Genomic DNA, 22,113 nt, shown 5'->3' with positions numbered 1-22,113 from the left:
TGTGTTTTTAATCTGACTAAGCATGGCCAGCTCCGATCCACAGTGGCTGCCCAGCCTACCCTGCCACCCGCAGAGCAGAGGACTCCTGTGTCCCTGCATCCCTGCCAACCCCGGCTTTATTCAGCTTTCTAATTTTTGTCCATCTTTTTACCTGAGGCAAAGTGATATCTCAGAATTTTCAGCATCTCTTCTTATGCCTGTGAGTGTTTAGGGTTTTGTTTCCTTTAGTTGCCTTTTGTATCCTTTATCCATTTTTTTGGTTAGGCTCGCTTGCCGTCCTCTCGTTTTGCTCTGCAGACACTCCTTGTATCATTTAGTCCCGATATTAATCCTTTGTCAATTTTTAAAAATAAATTTTATTGTGGTAAAATATATGTAACAAAACTTGCCATTTGAACCATTTTTAAGTGTACAGTTCAGTGGCATTAATTACATTCATCACGTTGTGCAACCATCACCACTATCTATTTCCAAAATTTTTTCATCACCCCGAACAGAAGCTCAGTACCCCATAAGCAAAAACTCCTCTTCCCTCCCTCCCCCAGCCCCTGGTAAGCACTAATCTACTCTGGTCTCCCTGCATTTGCCTATTCTAGATATTTCATACAAGCGGGGTCATGCAGTATTTGTCCTTTGTGGGTCTGACTTGGCGAGCATCCACTGTCCCTCTGTCATCTTCAGGCACTTTGAAATCTAACTCCTCTCCCCCGCCGCCTGTGACTGGCTCCTTCATGAGTAGATGGCACAAGTGAGGCCCTTCTCACTGTCCCTGCCCTTTTGGTAAATGCCAGGCGTGTGGGACAGGGTACAGCCTGCACCAAAAATTAGTTCTTAGCACAGGGCCCAGGCAAGGGGGGAGGGAGGGGCAAGTTGGAGCAGGCTGACAACTGCTACAGAGCCCCGTCACCACCCCTGGAGGCCTCTTGCCCCTAGCAGGCCTGGCCCATCCTGGTCATGGTTCGTTTATTCCACACCCATAGGTGCTATGCTGGACCCTGGTGCCTGGGTCTGGAGCCTCCCTCAGGCCTGGTTAAGACCCTGTCCCCGGCCTCAAACACTCCAAGCTCAGTCGGGGGAAGCAGGTTCACGGACCAGGGTGGTGACGAGGCCAAAGCCTCGAAGACCACAAACAGGACTCAGCTTGGACCCACTTCCATTGCTGGCCAGGGAGGGCTTCCCAGAGAAGCCGCCTTTAGTCTGGGCTTTGGAGGAGGCATGAGAGTTCTTAGTGAAAGCCCTGAGTGGAAATAGGAGTGAAGCTTTCCATCTGTGCTTCCTGAATGTGGTTTCCAGGTCCTTTCCCTCTCATGGAGTTGAGGGAGTCTTTGCCCCTGGCTACTCCTTCTGAGCAAGGCAGCGTGCCTCATTGGGAAGAGGAGGTTGGCTTGGGGTTAGCAGACCTGCCTCTGCCCTGACTCTCAGAGTGACCTTGGGTGAGTCCCTCCCCTCTCTGGAATGAGGAGGGCATGAGGTGAAGAGAAGTTCCCCCAGGACCCCCCAGAACCCTCCAGGAAGATGCCAGCATGGCAGCAGTGGCTGTCTTACCCTCCCCTTCAAGATATGAGGGCAGTGAGAACAGAGCTCACCCTGGTCTGTGGCCTCAGATCCTCTGCTGCCCCTTACTCTGTAAACCCCCTTCCTAAGGGTCCCAGGTCAGGGTGTGGTTTATTTTGGGGGTTTTGCTCCCAGAGCCTTTTTGTACTTTCCTAATGACAGCTAACAGATAGGCTGATGGTTTGAACTCACCCAGCGGCTCCGTGGGAGAAAGACCTGGCGATCTGTTCTTGTAAAGATTATACCCTAGAACTGGATGGGGCCATTCTACTCTGTCATGTGGGGTTGCTATGATAGCTACTGGGTATGTACTATGTGCCAGGCAATATGCTTAACACTTTAAATCGATAATCTCATTGACTTTTCATAAGCTGTGAGGTGAGTACACTGCTGGACTCAGAGAAGGTAAGCTTTCTATCCAAGGTTGCCCAGCTTATAAATGGCAAAACCAGGATTCAACCCCAGCTCTGCCTGCTCCAGAGTCTGTTTCTTAACTTCCTTTTCCCATGTCCCCATGGGCCTCCCCTTTCTTAAATGCCAGCTGCTCAGTAGTTCCCTTGGCCAAGCCCTCTCTCTACTTCGCTTGCTTCCAAACCTCAACTCCCTGCAGGCACCTCCACCTTCCCAGATCCACTCCAACTTGCCCCTCTGCAGCCCCTCCCTTGCCACCTCCTCCTGCTGGTGCCCAGTGTCCTCCCCTGAGCCTTTCCTTGTTTCCCACATCTCCCTGGCAATCCAGGGGATCCCTGAGGCTACTCATTTAGCGCCAGCCCTGCAGTGTGCCCTGGCTCTGAGAAAGGGCTTGAGTGGGGGCTCAGGGCCTCCCATCCCAGGGAGTCACCCCCCTTCTTGAGGTTAAGTAGGGTCACCCTTTAGGGCCCAGTGGCCTGGGGGACCTGGGGCCTGGCAGCCAGCCTGGCACGTGCCTGATGTGGCCAGCCTGAATGTTACGTGCTGGTCCTGCTGGAAGCCGCTGGGTTATCTGAGGGGAATGAAGGGTCTGGGACACCCCGTCTTCTGCGACATGCAGGGACTCATGCCACCCAGGCGTATGTGTGTGTGTGTGTGTGTGTGTGTGCATGTGCTTGAGGTGCCAGGCAGGGCATTGGGGGTCTGGCCCCAGAGGAGGGGAGGAGGGCTTCTGTGCTTGACACATGGTTCCTGGGCGTTGAACACACTCAGCACCATGGCTGGAGCCCAGCAGGCCTTTGACTTATGTTCACTGTGCCTATTTTTATAATTAGGGCCCCAAACCATTTTCTTTCCCCTGAATCAATCCTATCTTCCACATGGAACTGAAGCTGGTGGAGGCTGAGAGTGAGTGTATAATGTGAGCTTAGGGCTGGGAGCTGGGATGTATAGGCTGAGCTTTGGCTTTGCCTCTCTGCCTGTGGCAAAGGCCCTTCCCCTCACTGAGCCTCAGCTTCCCCTTTGTCAAAAAGGGCGCATACCACCTGGGACAGTGGTTATGAGTCTGAAATGAAAGCCAGGGTATGCAAATCGTGTGCAAATGCCACAGGGTAACATAAAGGTAGGGGTTGTGGCATCTTTTACTTCTGCCGAGCACTGTATTAGGCCCAGGAGGGGTGACAGATGGACCCTCAACTCTGTTTAGTGAGGGTTTGCCCACAAAAATGGACTGGGTTGCTTTGGCCCCAGAGATGTAGAAAATGCTCAGGCAGTTTACTGGCTGAATGAATGAATGTATGAATAAATGAATGTATGAAAGAATGAATACACAAAGAGACTCCCATCTCTGGGGATGTTGAGGAGAAACTGACTGCCTCCCATTAGTGAGGTCTTGGTGGGGAGGGGGGTCAAGTGTCATATCCACGGGACTGGACCAGCTAAACTTTGAGGTGACTTCCCACTGCAGGTTGCTTCCAGGGTCTGTGACCTGAACCAGATTCTGCCTCCTTTCCTGCAGCCTCTACCCGTTCCCAAGCCTCCCAGAGGCTGGTGCTGGGCTGGGCACAGTCCCTCAGTGCCTCACATGGTCCTGCTCATGGGGTGAGTGGGTCGAGGTTTGGGGAGAGCTCAAAGCCAGCAGAATGGAGGCCCATGCAGGACCTGTGTGAAGTGTCAGGGGTGAGACTGGGGAGGGGAGGACAGCCTTTGGGAGGCCAAGGCTGGGGATGGGAGGGTGGCACTCCCAGCACTTTGTGCATCACACTGGAAGGCTTCGGTCTTGGAGCCTAATGTGGGAGTCGCTTATGTACCTGGCCTCAGACCATGGCTCTGAGGGGCAGAGGGACTTCGGCCCAGTGGTGCGTGGGAGCTCCTGAGTCTGCAGGTTTTGGTCTCTTCCGGCTCACTGGGCAATCTCTTGGGAAGCTGGGATGTTCTAGGTGTGGTTCTGATGCCTGGCCAATTCATCTCTCAGAGTCTGTTTCCTTCCCAAGAAATGAAAGGCCATCAGAGGTGATCACTGGGCCCCCAGCATTAGCATGGGGGTCCTGCTGGGGCTACCTGGTCAGCCCAGCCCAAGTTCTTGACTGTGCCAGGACCTTGTGCCCTGGGGTGAGCCCTGATGACAGGCTCAGGGAGCGGGGATGGCGTGGAGGGTGTGGGAAGTGCACTGTGGCCTTCTGCTAACTCTTGGAGGAAAGATGCCCACAGGGTTCACTCCCAGGCATCTTTCCCCTAGGTCTCCCTGCCCTATTTAGTCCCCTGTGTTACATTCTACAGTGGAAGGTAATCCGTCACCCAAGGCCTGAGGATTACAGGCAGGAGAGAAGCCCTGTCTCCCTGGGAACACTCACGTAGCCCTTTCCCACCAGCCCTCCTCCTCCTTCTGCCAAAGGCCAGGGTAGGAGGATGATCCTGGGGCACCCTGTCCTCAGGTTGGGGGGCTAGTCAGCCCTTTTCTCCCTTCCTGGGAGCAGTGACACCGGGGTGGGGGTAGCCCCTAACAGGTCCTCTCAGGAGGTGACTAGGGGCTTAGTCCTGGGGTCGCCAGATGCCTGGGCCCCCCTGCCCCCTCACTTCAGCCCTGACCATGCTCCCATGCTGCAGCCCCCCCACCTCTACTAAGCTGGGGATTTCCGCTGGCTGAGCCAACCGCCAGACCCTAATTATGGCGCCTTCATCCTGCGGGGGTTAAGCTCCCTGTGGCCTTCTTTGCCCTCACACAGAGGCCAGGCCTGGGGTCAGCCTCAGGAGGCTCCAGCCTGCTGTGCCTACTCCTGGAAGGACTGATGGGCCAGTTCCCCCAAGGACAGAGGCAGCTGGCCCTGGGAGTCTGTGTGGACAAGTCAAAACCTCCAGAGACTGTTGGTCGAGGTTGAGGTGGCTTCTGTGGAGCACCTTGGAACAAGGTAGCACCCTGGGGAGCTGAGTCCAGAGGAGTCTGGGAATGGGAAACTCCCAGATACCTGGCTAGGGAGAGACTTTCCTTGTGGTAGAATCTCATCAGACGGACGGAGCCCCTGAAAACCATCCAGCTGCGTGGTTCTTAACCCTGGCTGCATGTAGAACCACTTAGAAAGATTTTAAAAGTATCCAGGCCTTAGCCTCATCCCTACTGATTTTTATTTCATCAGCCAGGGCTGGGAGCACCAGCATTTTAGAAATTCTTCCCAGGTAGGTAGAGCCCAGTTCAGAATCCTTGCTTCTATCTAAGGCTCCGTTGTGACTTTCCCTTGAAGAAGGTCATGCCACAAGTTGGGGCAAGGCTGGACTGGAATTTGGGTTTTCTGACCCCATGGCAGACTGCTTAGTCATGGTGTCTTCTGTGTCCCAGAGGCTTCCCAGTGTTGCCTGCATTTATTTCATCATTTGGGGTCTTAGGAACTGTGTGACCCTTGGCAAGTTGTTTAACCTTGCTGTGCTTTAGTTTCCATGTTGTGATAACAGGCCCGAGGCCTGGGGCCAGGGATGCAGTCACGGTGTCTGGGCAGAAGCTTCCTTGATCATCCCCACCCATCAGCCAGGTGCATCCCTTAGAGCTGGAGCTGCTACAGGTGTGTGTGTGGGGGGTGGCCACCTGGAGACTCCCTGGGCCTTGAAGTGAATTTGGAGGTGCATGGAAAGAATGGCCCCCTTACCTTCCCTGAGGAGGGTGCTGCTGGTCTGGGTTCTGCAGTTATAGAAATGGCCACCAGATGTCACCCTCAGCTCATGCTTGAAGTGACAGTGACGCAAAGGGAAAGGAGCTGGGTGGAGAAAACGGGGAGGCCACCCTTCCAGGGAATGAATTTGGAGAGGGCTGGGGCAGCTTCGGTGGCTGCCTAATTTCTGCAGGAAAGTTCTCTGCAAAAGCACATTTGTCTGCTTTCAGAATTCTCTTGCTGACATCAAATCACAATTCAACAGGTTATTTATGGGGCACCTGCTGCACACAGAGGGGTAAGACTCTTACTAAACACCTACTATGTGCCAGACCTCCTACGACCTTGAATGACACTAGGTCATTCAATATTCATAACCATCCTGTATTGTAAAGACTGTTTTTAGCCCGTGTGATGAGGAAACTGAGGCTCACACTGGTTTTGTGCTGTGCCCAAGGTCATCCAGCTGGACAAGGATTGACGTCTGTCTGAAGCCTAAATTTTGTCGGTGACGCTTGGCTGTTAACTGAAAGCTCAGTGGTTTGAACCCACCAGCTGCTCCCTGGGAGAAAAGATTTGATGATCTGCTCCCATAAATATTACAGCTTAGGAAACCCTGTGGGGCAGTTCTACTTTGTTATATAGGGTATATAACAACAACGACAGCAGATTAACTTCTAGAGAGTTCTAGAATAGGAAACCTGCAACAGGCTTTCTGCCTGGTTGAGAAGAGAATGTGGCAGGCGGCAACTCTGCCTGGCTCTGCTAAATCAGGAGCCCCTGAGGAGCTTGGACAGGCTGAACTCACCAGGGTGGGTAGAAGTGGGTTTGGACTGGGTGCTAAGTGTTGGGTACAGAGAAGGGCACAGGCGGGCTGTAGACAACAGCAGCAAAGAGAGGCTTCCTACCTGCCCGTGCCTTCCTCTGAGCCATCTCTCCACCCCAGAGTTATTTCAGTTTCCTCATCTGTCAATTCAAGAGGTGGACTTTGTTCATTGGACACTCCCTGCCAGGCTCTGAGCTTAAGCAGACTTCAGGATAGACACTAAGACAGACAAGGCAAACCCCTTTTCCCCCAGCCATGCAGCCTTAGGTCTAAACCAGTGGCCTCTCAATTTTTTTTTAAACATCCTTAGCAATAATAAAAAAAAAAAAAAAAGATGAACATGCACCTCTAATATGAATATATTCTTACGTCGTTTATCTAATAAAACACACACCCAACAACGAAAAAGAGGATGACATGAAAAATAAACACATGTTCTAACCCTTTCTTCCTGCAGCCCTGCGGTTGGTCATGCAGGCGGCACTTCAGACACAACTGCTCCAGAAGATGGGAGGGCGGAGGGTGGAGTCCGTCCAACTTCTCTCAGGATGGATGTGCAGTCAGTGTTTCAGTGCTCCAGTGTTCTAGAACACCCTTGCCTACCCATTTATGCCCCAGAATTGGGAGGGAGAAACTCCAGGTACAGCACATGGGAGTGTGGGCACGCAGGAAGCATAAGCAAGGACCCAGGTGACCTAGACAAGAAGCAGGTTTTTAATTTGGATCCTGATATTGAAAATTTTGTGCTTACTTTTTACACAGGACATACAGAACCAGGACACTGAGTCCCAGGTAATATCTGATTTCATGCCCTTTAGGCAGTTCTGGCAGCATAATGGTTAAGTGCTATGGCTGCTATCCAAAAGGTTGACAGTTTGAATCCACCAGGCACTCCTTGGAAACCCTATGGGGCAGTTCTACTCTGTCCTATAGGGTCGCTATGAGTCGGAATAAACTCGATGGCAGATGGGTTATTCCTTTTTTTTTCCTGGAATGCTAGAGAACAGGGCAGAAAGGACAGACCCTGGCTGTCAAAACACCTAGGTGCCCTTTCCTCATGGGTTCCATCTCCCTCTGTCCCTCCTGGGTTGGAGGTCCCTGTGCCTCCCCTGTCTGGACAGGTTCTGATGCAGGGTCCAGCCCTTGGAGGTTTCCATAAATATGGGTGGAAGGAGCAGAGAGGAAAGTGGCCACAACTAGGGGTACAGAACGGGGCCCCTCTGTGGGCCCTCCTTACTCAGAAAAGCCTCAGGAGATGATCCTTCCTGCCAACTCTAGCACCATGCTGGAGAAGGACAAAATGGCTTATAAAGGCATCTGTCTGCCCCTGAGGGTGGCTGCCAGGGCAGCAGCCTGGATGGCTGGCCTGGTGTGGGTGCCTTTGTGCACTGTGACTGGGTGTCTGTGTCTGTAGTCACTGGGCGCTTGTTCTGTGGGGCAAGGGATGTGGGGGTGGGGGCACAGCCTGTGGCTGGGTACGTACGTGAGGCTGGGCACGAACCTCTCCAGCCTCACCCACCAGCCCCATTCCTGCCAGGTACAACCAGCTACTGCGGCTGCCCGCCGAACGCCTCCTCCCTTCCCTGGGCATGGCCAGGCCGGGGGGCAAATGACTTGGCTGGCACCTCCCCTTCTTGGACCCATTGGGGCAGGGCCTACTCACCTGTGGCATAGGCAGGGCTTTCTGCTAGGTGGGTGCCCTGCCAATCCCTCTCCTCAACTCCTTCCTAGGGGGGTAAGGATGAGGCAAGGGAGGGAGCAGGGGCCACAGGTATGCCTATTCCCCTTTCCCACACTGAGCTTGGGTAGAGCAGGGCACAAGGGGATGAGCGGGGGGAGCTTCTCTGCTTGGGGCCAGGAAATGATTTCCATGCAAATGAGATGCGAAGTCCTTAATGAGTTTGCAATTAGGAGAAGAGCGCTGCCAGGCCCTAGCAGTGCCTGTGGATTTTATGAATGGGCCGGCGTGGGGGGCGGGGGGTGGCGCGTCGGCCCGCCCCCACGTTTCCCTACAGCGGCGCCCGCGACATGCCGCGCCGCACGTTGCAGCCTCCCGGCCCGCGGCGACCTGGCCTGCAGCCAGCGGGTCAGCTGCTCAGGACGGCGCTAGAGGCTGCCGGCCAGAGTCTCCGCCACGCTGCGGGCCAGCGCCACGCTGGGGCCGGCTATATGCCTCTCCCTGGGGCCTGGCTGGGGCTCTGTTGCCCCCCTCCCCAGTTAATGGAATGGCTTCCTGCAGTAGGAGGGATTGAAGTTAGACTTCAGACCCGGTTTCTTTTAGGACGGACAGCTCTGGGAGGCCACTGACCACGGGGGCGGGGGGATGAGCTCCTGACTTGGGGGTGTGACCTTGAGAAGGATGGGCGTATAGGAGAGGAGGGACCCATTCCCATTCCAGAGTCCTCCCCCCTCTTCTCAAACCCTCTTCGCATGCCAGTATATATATGTCTGCCCACCCCTCTAAATTCCTGTTCCTACCACCCCAGCTTGCTCTGGACCTGGTTCTGACCTGGGGCCCATAACAGAGTCTTCTGAGTGGGTGGGTACACTCAGGTCATCTCTGGTCAGGAACCACCAGAGTTAGAGAGTTTGAGCCCCGATATGCCACAGCCCTGTCTCCCCTCCCCTCCACCACTGCTTTCAGAGTAAATGAACTAATTACCCCCAATTAAAGCCTCTTGCTTTCTGTTCCCTCCTGGGCCTCAATCCCTGCCCTTGGGAATCCTCTTCGCTTGTCTGGGGGTGGGGTGGGGATGGAGTAGGGGGGCTGGCCAATGAGGCAGGGAGGTAGAGGAAAGAGGAGCCCACAGTGTCGCTTCCTTCATGCCAGTGGTCCTTGTGGCCAGACCCTCTTGCACTGGGTTACAGAGCAGAGGCAGGGTCTGGGGATTTGGGTCCGGTGGGACCAGGAGCAAGGGTCAGTGGGGTCCCGTGAAGACTTGGAGCAAGGGCTGCCTCTGGAGGTAAGGCTGGGGCCCAAGGGCCTCTGCAAGTGCTGAGGCCCCGAGGGCCTCTCTAGAAGACCCTCCTAGGAGAAACAACTTGGAGGCTGCTAGTCCCTCGTGGTACTTGCTGCCTCCCTTCCCTGGACAGAGGGAGAGACTCCAAACGTTGTTTGTGGGGGGTGGGGAGGGGTGGCTCCAGCTCCTCCTCTCTCTAATCCCTGGCTCTTCCCGCTGTGGCAGTGAGAATCCCTTCCTTCTTTTCCTCCTGCTTGTCGGTGGCCCTGAGGTGCAGGCCCTGGCACCCGCTCCGCCCAGCACCACCCTGGCCCTGCCCTGGCCCCACGTGTGAGACGTGATGGGGAAGGACACCTGGCGGCTGGAGGCAGGGCGCTGGGTTGTTGACCCAGGTCTCACCTGTTGGCTAGCTGACCTCTCCTGGGACTGGGTAGGGTCATGCCAGGCTGTGACTCAGGCTCCTACCCCACCTTGAACCCTGCCATGCCAAGGGTCTGGGCTTGGGCCATCCTGTGTAGATATGGGTGGGGTGGGGCAGAGATATATCAATTGTAGACTTCTCTCTGGGGTCACCTTCTCTCACAGCCCCAAGGCCATGGCAGCTGCGCCCAGCCCACCACCCCCTAGAGGCTGTCAGAGAGGGCCCCCACACCAGCCATCAGAGTAAGTGGGTGTGTGAGCTGTCCAGGGCAGAGGCAGGGTTGGCACACAGTAAGGGCCACCCCTGGGGTGTCCTGAGCCCCACCTGCCAGCTTGGACCACCCTCCTAGGCCCACTTAAAAGCTGGCTCAAATCTCCCCAACTCCTGTAGGATTTCATCATGCCTCCCTTACTTGTGGCCAGGCCAGTTTTCACTTGTTTCTCTGCCTCTTGCCCTCCCTCCCCAGACCATCCCTGAGTGCATCTGCAGGACTATGTTATTGCCTGCATTCGCAGTGCCCAGCAGAGGGCGCTGCCAAAAGGCGAGGCCTTCAGGGAGGGAACCCGAGAATCCGCTTCCCCGGGTCCAGCCGCTGTGCAAAGCCCAGGCTCATGGGTGTGCGTAGGGGTGTGTGTGTGTGTGTGCGCGCGCGCGCGCGCGTGTGTGCGTGTAATGAAACTGACCTAGCATGCCTTCCTTTCTGGATATCTAGACCTAACCTGTCAGCAGAGGGCTAGAGGTTAGACCATAGGATGAACCCAGGTGGCACCCTTGGAGGTAAACCCAGGTCGCCCTGGGCAGAAAAGGGAGAATAAGAGAGTTGCCCCTCCCAGCAGCCCTAATGGGTAAGGGGCACTGGAGGTCGCCTGTTTTCCTCCCCTAATCCTGAAAGGAAGGTTGGAAGCTGCTGCATAGAATAGCTGGTGTCCCACCCTGTGGGAGGGGCTGCTGTGGACATCTGGGCCACATCTGGACTTCTGGCAGGACCGGGAGCTGGTCTGAGATCCTCGAGGGTTATGTGGTCCTTTACATTCCTGGGGAGCCCTTTACAAACACGGGTATGGGGCACAGCCCCCCAATACAGACGAATTCATGACAATCCTCATTTCTTTGGATGTGGCCCTAGGGGCCTGGGCAGCAACCTGCTCCCCTGGGCCATCCAGCCGTTTTGCGGCTGCATGGTGAAAGGCTGGCCCTTTCCTGTGGAAATGCTGGGAATATGCTCTGGTATTCGTCAGGGTTAGGTAAGAAAAAGAGTGAGACTAGGGTACCTCTTAGGGACCCCACCCTATGAAAGGTGGAATGGGAAGGGCTTGCTGATCCTTCTCCAATGTCCTCCAAGTGACTTGTCGGCTCATCTCCCACAAAAGCTTGGGACTGTGGTCGGGATGGGAAGGGGCGAGAGGGGACAATAGGAGTAGTTCTTCCTTGCACTCGGGTTTTGGGCAGGGGGCAACACAGAGAAAAACTCTCCGGGTCGAGTGGGTCCGGGACACCTGGGCAGAGAGCAGGGGGTGGCCGGAATGGCTTCGCAGACGCGAGTGAGGGAAGTGAGGGGGGGCGTTGCGCCCACCCTGTGCTCTTCGCTCGGGGGTCCTAACCGTTCTCGCCACTCCTTCCCCGCCCGGCCCGCCGCGGCCCCTCCCCCAGACCTGGGCACCGCCTCCCCCACCCCTCCTCCTTCCCCTCCCACCCAGCGCTGCAGCTGCTGCCGACGGACCATTCTGCACGTAGCGAATGGAGGAGACGCACAAGGGAGGGCTCAAGTGCGCGCGCGCGGGAGCCGGAGCCGCGCGGGTGGGGGAACGGCTGCGGGCGCGCGTGCGCGTGCGGCGCCGGCCCTGAGCGCGCGCGGTTGAGCTGCGGGGCGCGCGGTTCGTCTGTGCGCCAGCGCTGGGGATGCTCTGCCTTGAAGAATTCCGCGGCTCCCAAGGCCCTTCCGGCGCACTCTGCCCCTCTTGCAACGACTCCCAACTCTGCAAAGGCACTTTTTCATCTCCCACCCCAATAGTACCACCCTTTGCGTATAGTAGGCGTTTCATTATGAAGGGGTGCTGGAATGAATTGATTCGCTAGCCCTGTTCATCCTCTGGGCCACGGTCCTTAAAGTCAACGGAGTTCTGGGCTGGTGGTTACAGAGGCCCCCGAAGGACTAGATTCATGACCATATAGTCCCATCTTTGCTCCAGGAGCTTTCAGCCTGGAGGCCCTCACTCTTCCACTTCTCTGCACGGGAATTCAGTGCCTGGCCCCGTAAGACCTGGAGATCAAAACCAAACGAAATCCATTGCCCTGGAGCCTTTTCCTACTCATGGGGACCCCATGTCTGTCATGGAAGAACTGTGCTCCCTAGGGTTTTCAGTGGCTCTGATCTTTCAGCATTGTATTGCCAGGCCTTTCTTCTGAGGCTCCTCTGGGTTGATTTGAGCTGCTAGCCTTTCTGTGAGTAGCTGATCGCTTGCACCACCCAGGGGCTCCTCCTGTGTAATGGGAGTGCATTATTCACCTAGTGAGGCTGCTGAGGATTAGAATATAATCTGCATATAACATGCTCCACATGTTGAAGGCAGATCCTTAGTAAGAGGTGAATATTATTGTTTGGGCAGACTGAATGGCTGAGGCCATTTCCCTCAGCTGTGTTTCCACGGATAGAGTAAATTTAAATCCCAGAGCTGGCTGCTCCTCGGAATTTGGAGGTGGATTTTCAGAAAACTAGAGAGAGATCAGTAACTTGTAATATTTATGTCATCATGCAAGAATGAACCATTTCACACTGGCTTTCCAGACATTAAGCTCTGAAACCTTAAAAAGAGATATTTTGGATGGGAATCTCTGGTGGATGTTACACACTTTCCTGCCTTCTTAATCAGAGGTTACAGAACATGTGAGTCTTCATGACTCAGGGATGTGGTCACATGTGCCCATCACTATCGTGGTTGTAATGCAGTGGAAATCCAAGGCCCGGTTGATCCCCATACTAAAGGCCCATTCCAAGACAGTTTCATTTTCATAGTACTTGTGCCTACTTTTTATAGTTTTTCATCACTTCGTCAACCCCCGCCCTATTAACTGCCACTTTCACTACCGTCACTTTGCCTGCTTCAGACTGTCACTGCTTCAGCCTCTTTCCTTCAGATTTGTTTCTATTCTGATGTGGGAGGGCTGAGAAGTCAGAACATCACATCTGTTAAAAGATGTGAAAAGTAACAAGGTCTTTTGAACTTGACAAATTATTTTAAAGTTTATCTGGAAAAATAAACATGCAAAAAGAGCTTGGAAAATTCTGAAAAGGAGGCATTATAAGAGGCAAGTAATGCTACTAAAATGTTGCATAAAGCTCCAGTAATAAAACAGTCGGGTACTGGCACAAGAACAGACAGACAGATCAAAGGAACAGAATAGAGTCCAGACACACACCCTTGAACAAATGGAAATTGAGGACATAATAAAGTGACATTTTGGATCAGAGGAGAAATGATGAATTATTCAATCAGATTGGACAACTGGGTAGCTGTTTAGGAAAAAAAATAAAGCAGGGTACCCGCTTCATGGCTTATTCTGAAATAAATCCCAGATGGATTAAAGATTTAAGTGTAAGAATGAAACCATAAAGTTACTAGAAGAAAATGTTAACAAAAATTTTAAATCTGTGTATATTCCTAGATCGAGGGAACTATGACATAAAACATAGGAGCAATAAAGGAAAAGATTAAAAAAAATAGCCATTTTTTGAGTAAACATTTATAGTAAATATTTAATATCTTACAAAAAAAAAAAAACATTGCCATCAAGTTGATTCCAATTCATAGCAACCTTATAGGACAGAGTAGAACTGCCCCATAGGGTTTCTAAAACTGTAATCTTTACAGGAGTAGAGTGTCACATTTTTCCCCCAAAGATTGGTTGATGGGTTCCAAACTGCCGACCGTTTGGTTAAAGCGGGCTCCTTTTAGTATCTTGAGTCTAGGATATTATTTAAAACATACACAAACATTCAATATCCTAAGGTCTAAAGGCAAATAACAACCTGGAAAAAAGATTTTCAACACATGTGACACAAATTAAAAAATATATATATATATATATATTTTGTTTTTCGGAATATGCATAGTAGAACATACACCAGTTCAACAGTTTCTACGCGTTCAGTGACGTTGATTGCATTCTTCTATTTGTGCAACCATTCTCACCCTCCTTTTCTGAGTGGTTCCTCCTGCATTAACAGAAACTCACTGCCCTCTAAGGTTCTTATCTAATTTTTCGAGTTGTTTTTGTCAGTTTGATTCCACATTAAAAAAAAAAAAAAAATCCATTACCGTCAAATCGATTCCAACTCAGCAACCCTATATAGGACAGAGTAGAACTGCCCTATAGGGTTTCCGAGGAGTGGCTGGTGGATTTGAACTGCTGACCCTTTGGTTAGCAGCCAAGCTCTTAATCACTGTGCCACCAGGGCTCCTGATCCCATATAGATAGTTCTTAAAACAGCGGAACACTCAAGGCAGAACTTTTTTACTAGTTAAGCTAAACTGTTGTTCGGCTTAAAGAGACTTCGGGGGTATTTTTGGTTTAAGGTTTAAAGATTATCTCACGGCAGTAATTTCGGGGGTTCATCAACCCTCCATGATGGCTCCAGAAAGTCTAGAGTCTATGAGAATCTAAAATTCTGTTCTGCATTTTCCCTTTTTTGATCAGGACTCTTCTATGGAATCTTTGATCAAAATGTTCAGTAATGGCAGCCAGACACCATCCAGTTCTGGTCTCATGGCAAAGGAGGCAGTTGTTCATGAAGGCATTTAGCCATACATTCCATATCCTCCCCCTATTTCTGACTCCCCTTCTTCCTCTGTTGCGCCAGATGAATAGACACCAGTTGTTGTGCCCTGGAGAGCTTTTAAGACCCCAGGCACTGCACAATGATCTAGGAGGTAGAACAGAAGCACTGAACTCACTATTAACCCAATTACCTGGTGTGTCCCGTGAAATCATGATCCCAAAGCTCCAAACCAAGGAACCATATCCCACGAGGTGTTTAGATGAGGCTCAGCAGCCTCAGCAGCTACTCTTTTTTTTGTTGTTATTGTTCATTATTGTAAATGTATCACACGACTTTTGCCAATTGAGCCTTTTACAGATGTACAACTTATTGACAGCAATTACAATAATCAGCTGTGCAACTTTACCCTTGGTCATGAATTGAATTGTGTCCCCTGCAAATATGTGTTGACTCAGTTAGGCCATGATTCCCAGTATTTAATGCTTGTCCTCTGTTTTGTGACTGATGTAATTTGCCTATGTGTTGTAAATCCTAATCTCTGCCTGTGGTTAATGAGGCAAGATTAGATTATGTTAAAGAGGATTAGGGTGGGATGTAACACCCTTACTCAGGTCACATCCCTGATCCAACGTAAAGGGAGTTTCCCTGCAGTGTAGCCTGCATCACTTTTTATCTTACAAGAGATAAAAGGAAAGGGAAATGAGCAGAGAGTCGGGGACCTCATACCACCAAGAAAGTAGTGCCAGGAAAAGAGTGCATTCTTTGGACTGGGGTACCTGCACTGAGAAGCTCCTGGACCAGGAGAAGATTGACGACAAGGACCTCCCTCCAGAGCCGACAGAAAGAGAACGGCTTCCCCTGGAGCTGATGTCCTGAATTTGAACTTCCAGCCCACCAGACTGTGAGAGAATAAACTTCTGTTTGTTGAAGCCACCCATTTGTGGTATTTCTGTTATAGCAGCCCTAGATGACTAACCAAAAAAAAAAAAACCCAAACCCACTGGCGCTGAATTGATTCCGACTCATAGTGACCTTGTAGGACAGAGTAGAACTGCCCCATAGGGTTTCCAAGGAGCGCCTGGTGGATTTGAACTGCTGACCTCTTGGTTAGCAGCCGTAGCACTTAACCGTGATGCCACCACGGTATTCCCAGATGACTGAGACACCCTTAATTGATGTGATTTTTCCATCACCATTAACCCCCCTTTTGCCGCTCCCTCCTGCCCTTGGTAACCACTAAGAAACTTTGTTCTCTATATGCTTGCCTTTTCTTGTCTTTTTATGTAAGTGAGGTCATACAATATTTGTTCTTTTGCGACTGGCTCAGTTCTCTCAGCATAGTGTCTTCAGCTCTATCCGTGCTGTAGCATGTATCAAGACTTCATTTCGCCAACTGGCTGAGTAGTATTCCATTGTGTGTATGTACCACATTTTGTTTATCCATTCATCTGTTGAAGGGCATTTAGGTTTTTTCTACCTTTTGGGTATTGTAAATAATGCTGCAATGAACATTGGTGTACAAGTCTCTTTTTGAGTTTCTGCTTTCAAGTTTTTTAGGTGTGTACCTAGGAGTGGAATTGCTGGGTCATATGGTAGTACTATTTTTAGTTTTCTGAGGAACTGCAGCACTGTTTGGCACAACGACTGTACCATTTTGCATTTCCATCAGCAACTGATAAGGGGTTCTGATCTCCCCACATCCTCACCGACATTTGTTATTATTTTAATCTTACCCATCCTAGTGGGAGTAAAATGGCACCTCACTGTGATTTTGATTTGTATCTCTCTGATGGCTAATGACGCTGAGCATCTTTTCATGTGTTTGGTGGCCGTTTGAACGCCCTCTTTGGTGAAATGTCTATTCAAGTCTTTTTCCTGTTTTATGATTGGGTCATTTGTCTTTTTGTTGTTATGTTCTCAAAGTTTTATATATATTTGGGTTATTAGATTCTTGTCAGATATATGGTTTCCGAAGATATTCTCCTAGTCAGTAACTTGTCTTTTCCCTTTTTTTGTAAAATTTTTTCATGAACAAATGTTTTTAATTTTTATGAGGTCCCATTTATTTATTTTGCCTTTTGTTGTTTGTGCTTTTGTTATTATATTAGATAATCCATGACAGATGAATTCTTAGGAGTCAATAAGAAAAATAACACAAATAGGAACATGGGCAAAGCTCATGAACAGAAACACCACAACCTCCACTTTCCGTCCAGTTGGTTCTGACTCATGGTGACTCCATGTGTCAGAGTAGAACTGTGCACCATAAGGTTTTTGATGGCTGATTTTTTGGAAGTTGAATGCCAGGATTTTCTTTTGAAGTGTCTCTGGGTGGACTCGAACCTCCAACCTTTAACGGGGGATATTGTTGTGTGCTGTCGAGTCGATTCCGACTCATAGCGACCCTATATGGCAGAGTAGAATTGCCCCATAGGGTTTCCTAGGCTGTGATCTTTACAGGAGCAGACTGCCAAATCATTTCTCCTGTAGAGCCATTGGTGGGTTCGAACTGTGAACCTTTCGGTGAGCAGCTGGGCACTTAATGATTGTGCCATCAGGGCCCCTTTTAAAGGGGATACTAATGACCAATAAACAAATGAATGTTCACTCTCAGTCAAAATGTATGGAGTCAAAATTAAGAAACAATAAGATTTTTTTTTCACTGATCTGATTGACAGTTCAAAAGGGCGGTTCCTCACTGTGTGGATCCAGGTACCACACAGTTGAGGGGAGGGCAACCGCATCTGTGTAGGAAATCGGCAATAGACGTAAGAATAATTAATTTGTAAACCTTTGGCACAGGGACTCCCTATCTAGGGATTTATTCCATAAATATGCTGTCACGAACGTTCGAAGTATGTGTGTAAGTTTACTCATTGCAGCTGTGTTTCTCAGTCTGAAAAACTGTAAACAACCTGAGTGTCTATCAATGGGGACTAGTTAGAGTATGGGGCATCCAAATGCCAGATGCAGTGGTTGAAAAGCATGAGGTCGAGCTTTGTGCTTTGCTGTTTGCTGTTCAGGGGAAAAGCAGGTGGCAGAAGAACATTCTTGGACAGTGCTGCTCAATGAAGGGTCTGATTCACCCTCTGGCAGCATCAGCCTCCCATGGGAGCCTCTTAAACCAAACCAATTGCCTTCGAGTCAGTTCTGACTCTTGATGACCCCGTGAGTTACAAAGTAGAACTGCTCCATAGGGTTTTCTTGGCTTTATTCTTTACAGAAGCCGATTGCCACGCCTTTCTCCCACAGTGCTGCTGGGTGGTTTCGAATCGCCAACCTCTAGGTTGACAGTCGAGCGCAAACTGTTTGCACCACCCAGGGACCTCTGGGAGTCTCTTAGAAAACCAGAATCTTGGGTTTCTCAGACCTACTACTGGACCAGGAGCCTTGGAACTGGTGCCCAGCATTTTGTACCTTAACAAGCTCTCTAAGGGATTCTGAAAAAGCCTTGGAACTGGTGCCCAGCATTTTGTACCTTAACACGCTCTCTAAGGGATTCTGATGCATGCCCAAATTTGAGAAGTATAGGTGAAGAGTATGTCACTGCTTGTGTAAAAAATGTATATAAACCTGTCTGACCTGCCTAAAAATGTTCAGGGATTCACCAGACACATCTTTGTGCGAGCAAAGTGAGAAGGGATGGAGGTAGGCTTTCCCTTTTCACTTTATAAGCTTTAGAACGATTTCAGACTTTTTGCCCTGAGAATATATTACTTTGATTTTGTTTTTATTGTGGTAAGTACATATGTAACAAATTATTTGCCATTTCAACATTCTTTACATGTACGACTCAGTGACATTGATTACGTTAATCATGTTGTTCAGCCAATTTTTCCATCACCCTTAACAGAAGTTCAGTGTTTCCTAAGCAGTGGGTTCCCCTTTTCCTCTCCCTTGCACTCGCTCCTGGTAACCGCTAATAAACTTTGGTCTCTATGTTGTTGTTAGGTGCCGTTGAATTGGTTCCCAGTCATGGCGACCCTATGTACTACAGAACGAAACACTGCCCGTCCTGAGCCGTGCTCACAATTGTTGTTACACTTGAGCCCATTGTTGCCGTCGCCATGTCAATCCATCTCCTTGAACGTCTTCCTCTTCTTCGCTGACCCTCTACTTGGTCTCTCTACACTTTCCTATTCTAGATATTTCATATAAATGGGATCATACAATATCTGTCCTTTTGTGACTGACTTATTGTACTCAGCATCGTGTTTCAAGGTTAATCCATGTCATAGCATTGTGTCAGGACTTCATGTCTCTTTGTGGCTGAGTATATTCCATTGTCTGTATGTACAACATTTTATTTATTCATTCATCTATTGATGGGCACTTGGTTTTTTTTTTCACCTTTTGACTATTGTGAATGATGCTGCAATGAACATTAGTGTACAAGTTTCTGCTTGTGTTCCTGCTTTCAATTCTTTTGGGTTTATACCTAGGAGTGGAATTGCTGGACCATATGATAATTCTAAATTCAGCTTTTTGAGGAAACACCAAACTGTTTTTCACAGAGGCTATACCATTTTATAATCCCACCAGCAATGGATGAGAGTTAACTTTGATTTTTTTAAAAAGCAGTTAATAAAAAAGCTACCTGACTGAAAAGGTGTGTAAAGGAGGGTCACTGACTGAAGTCGGCAGGTTCCAGGTAGACCTTCCCTTTTGATTATCAGAGTAAAAACTTGAGGGCTGAGCTGTAGGACAACTCTTTCTGGTACAGAGCCTGGTTAAAGCAAGTCTTTTCGTCTAATAAGAGAGGGACCACATGACCCACGTCCTCTCCCACACAATCAGAAGCAGACCTAACGAACTTGCTGCCTCGAGGGATGGTATAGGCCGACAATAGAGCAGATATGAGTGGTTTGAGTGAGTTCCTAGAAGACAGAGGCATGCTAGGTCATTGCCCCTTCTGGCTGCCTCTGCCGTGTCCGCTCCCTGGGCTGAGAGGTGCTGGCTTCCCTCTGTGGTTCTGAGCTCTGCAGGGAGTGTGGGAACCCAGTGCCTGGGGAAGATGGCTCATGTGGGGACAGGATGAGTGGAGACTGGTGGGGTAGGGCATTGGTTTCTTGGGGACAAGCCTGGAGCAAGGAGTGTACTTGAGAGAGGGATCATACCAGGGTAGGGGGTGAGAGTGGAGGGGGCACTGGATGTGGGAGAACCTGACTGAGCTGGGCCTGGTATAGACAACTGGCTGGGGCCCAGGTTTGGAGGACAGCACGTGGGTTTCCTCCTGCCAGCTGCGGGAGAGGGTTCATTTGTTGGGCTCTGGAATCTTCTCCAGGTGGCCCATTCTGGCATGGACGTGTACATGTGCCGCCCTAAACCCTCCTCAATCACTGGGAGTCTGGGCTGCGAGGAACCAAGCAGGGGGCTTTTGACCAAAGAAGGGCCAGGAGGTGAGGAGGCGCTGGAGCCAGCCTGGTCAGGCCAAGGAGGCAGGGCAAGGTGAAAGGAAGGGGGAGAGGATCTAGAGAAGGTAGTTTCTAAGCTTCTGTGTGCTCCCTAGGGCTAGTGGAGGAAACATTGATGAGGGGCCCCCAGTGCTGGAACCCTACCCCCAGGGCCAGCCCAGCCTCTGTACTTAGCCTAAAAAAAAAAAAAAAAAAAACCCCAAACCCATTGCTGTTGAGTTGATTCCGACTCACAGTGATCTATAGGACAGAGCAGAACTGCCCCCATAGAGTACTTAGCCTGCTCCCACTCAACCCACTACTCAGCAATCCCTTTTGGGAAATTGGAGACCAACTATTTCCTGACATCAGGGAGCCCATAGTCTGGCTGGAAGAGGAACCTTCCTGACTTGGGCAGAGTGGAGGTCATTGAGAGTCCTGGCCAGGTCACGGGGCTAGGCTTTTCTACGGCTGGATCTGCCCTGACTCTGCAGCAGTCATAGGCCTGGGTTTCCCCATTTGTACAGCGGGGTTGATAGCTCAGGACACTCTCCACCATAGCAATGCCCAGTTCTCTGTGCTAGGTGGAATGGCACAGACTCTGCGGCCCTGCCAGCCTGGAGGTGGGGTTCTCAATGGAACAGGGAGGGCCCGGAAGTCTGCTTCTGCTGGGGCAGCGCCAGTCTCTCCATTGCCCTGTGGTTATTTTCCTGAAAGAGGTGTAGGAGGTGAGGAACTCAGTACCTGCTCTTGGTACTGAGTCATGACTGAGGGAGTGGGCAGGGGTTCCTAGGCCTGTCCAGCTATTTTCTGCTTCCTTCACGACCAAAAGAATCCAGTCCAGGGAAGGGCTGCCCCCTTCCAACAACCTGTCAAGTAAAGAGGCCTCTCCCCTCCTCTAACCCAAGGGGCTGGAGCACAGGATAAAGAATAGTTGATGAGGGCTGGGGGCCCACTTTCTGTGTTGATTTGGATTTGTGGAGGCAGGAGCCTGCCTGCCCTGGATCTCTTCCCTCCCCCTCCCCCAAAAGTACAATACTTAGGCTTGTCTGCTCCATCCCCACCCCAAAATAGAGATCTGGGGAACTGGCCCTGCAGACCCCTCCAGCTGAGGGTAGCTGGTCATGAGATAATGCTAGAGAATTCCAGCTCTCTCAGGTGGGACTCACTCCAGATCCCCACTGCCCAGGCCACCTTGGGCCCTGCCAGACCCAGCTACCCATAGTGACTTAGCATGACAGCCTGGGCTAGGCTGTGGGAAGGATCACCCTGAGGGGTGAGTGGGTGAATTGGAAGCAGACTGTTCATTGAGGGAGCCTATGTCAGGAAGTACAATCGTCTTCCCTGAGGATGGGGTTTGTCGCAAAGTAGTTCCCACACACCTCCCCAATCCCCACAACCCACCTGAAAAATCCCTGATGATGTTATAGGTGGTAGATGAGTCACCTATTCTGGATGCTAAAGGAGATCTAGCTCTGACACTTGGGAGTGCTCAACTGGTTGGGGGAGACACAGCCATGTCCTCAGGGAGCTGTGGTCTGGGGGGGGGTGCAGGAGGACACAGCCTTGCCCTCAGGGAGCTCCAGTCTGAGGGGTGGATACAGCTCTGCCCTCAGGGAGCGCCAGTCTGAGGGGAGTGACACAGCCTTGGCCTCAGGAAGCCCCAGTCTGAGGGGAGACACAGCCCTGTCCTCAGAGAGCCCTGGTCTGATGGGGGAGACACAGCCCTGGCCTCAAGAAGCCCCAGTCTGAGGGGGAGACATAGCCCTGCCCTCAGAGATACAGCTCTGCCCTCAGGGAGCCCCAGTCTGAGGGGAGACATAGCCCAGCGCTCAGGGAGCCCCAGTCTGATGGGGGAGAAACAGCGCTGCCCTCAGGAAGCCCCAGTCTGAGGGGGAGACATAGCCCTGCCCAGGGAGCCCCAGTCTGAGGGGAGAGACACAGCTCTGCCCTTAGGGAACCCCAGTTTGATGGGGTACACACAGCCCTGCCCTCAGGGAGCCCCAGTCTGATGGGGGAGACACAGCCCTTGTCCTCAGGGAACTTCCATTTAATGGAGAAATTCCCCCACTTCCTCCCTCCCTGGCATGTTATTCCCCCTCCCCACTAGCCCTATCCTCAGTTCTCCTAGAT

The sequence above is a fragment of the Loxodonta africana genome, chromosome 1, assembly GCF_030014295.1.
Source record: "Loxodonta africana isolate mLoxAfr1 chromosome 1, mLoxAfr1.hap2, whole genome shotgun sequence".
Taxonomy (NCBI): domain Eukaryota; kingdom Metazoa; phylum Chordata; class Mammalia; order Proboscidea; family Elephantidae; genus Loxodonta; species Loxodonta africana.
Note: the sequence above shows the minus strand (reverse complement) of the source record.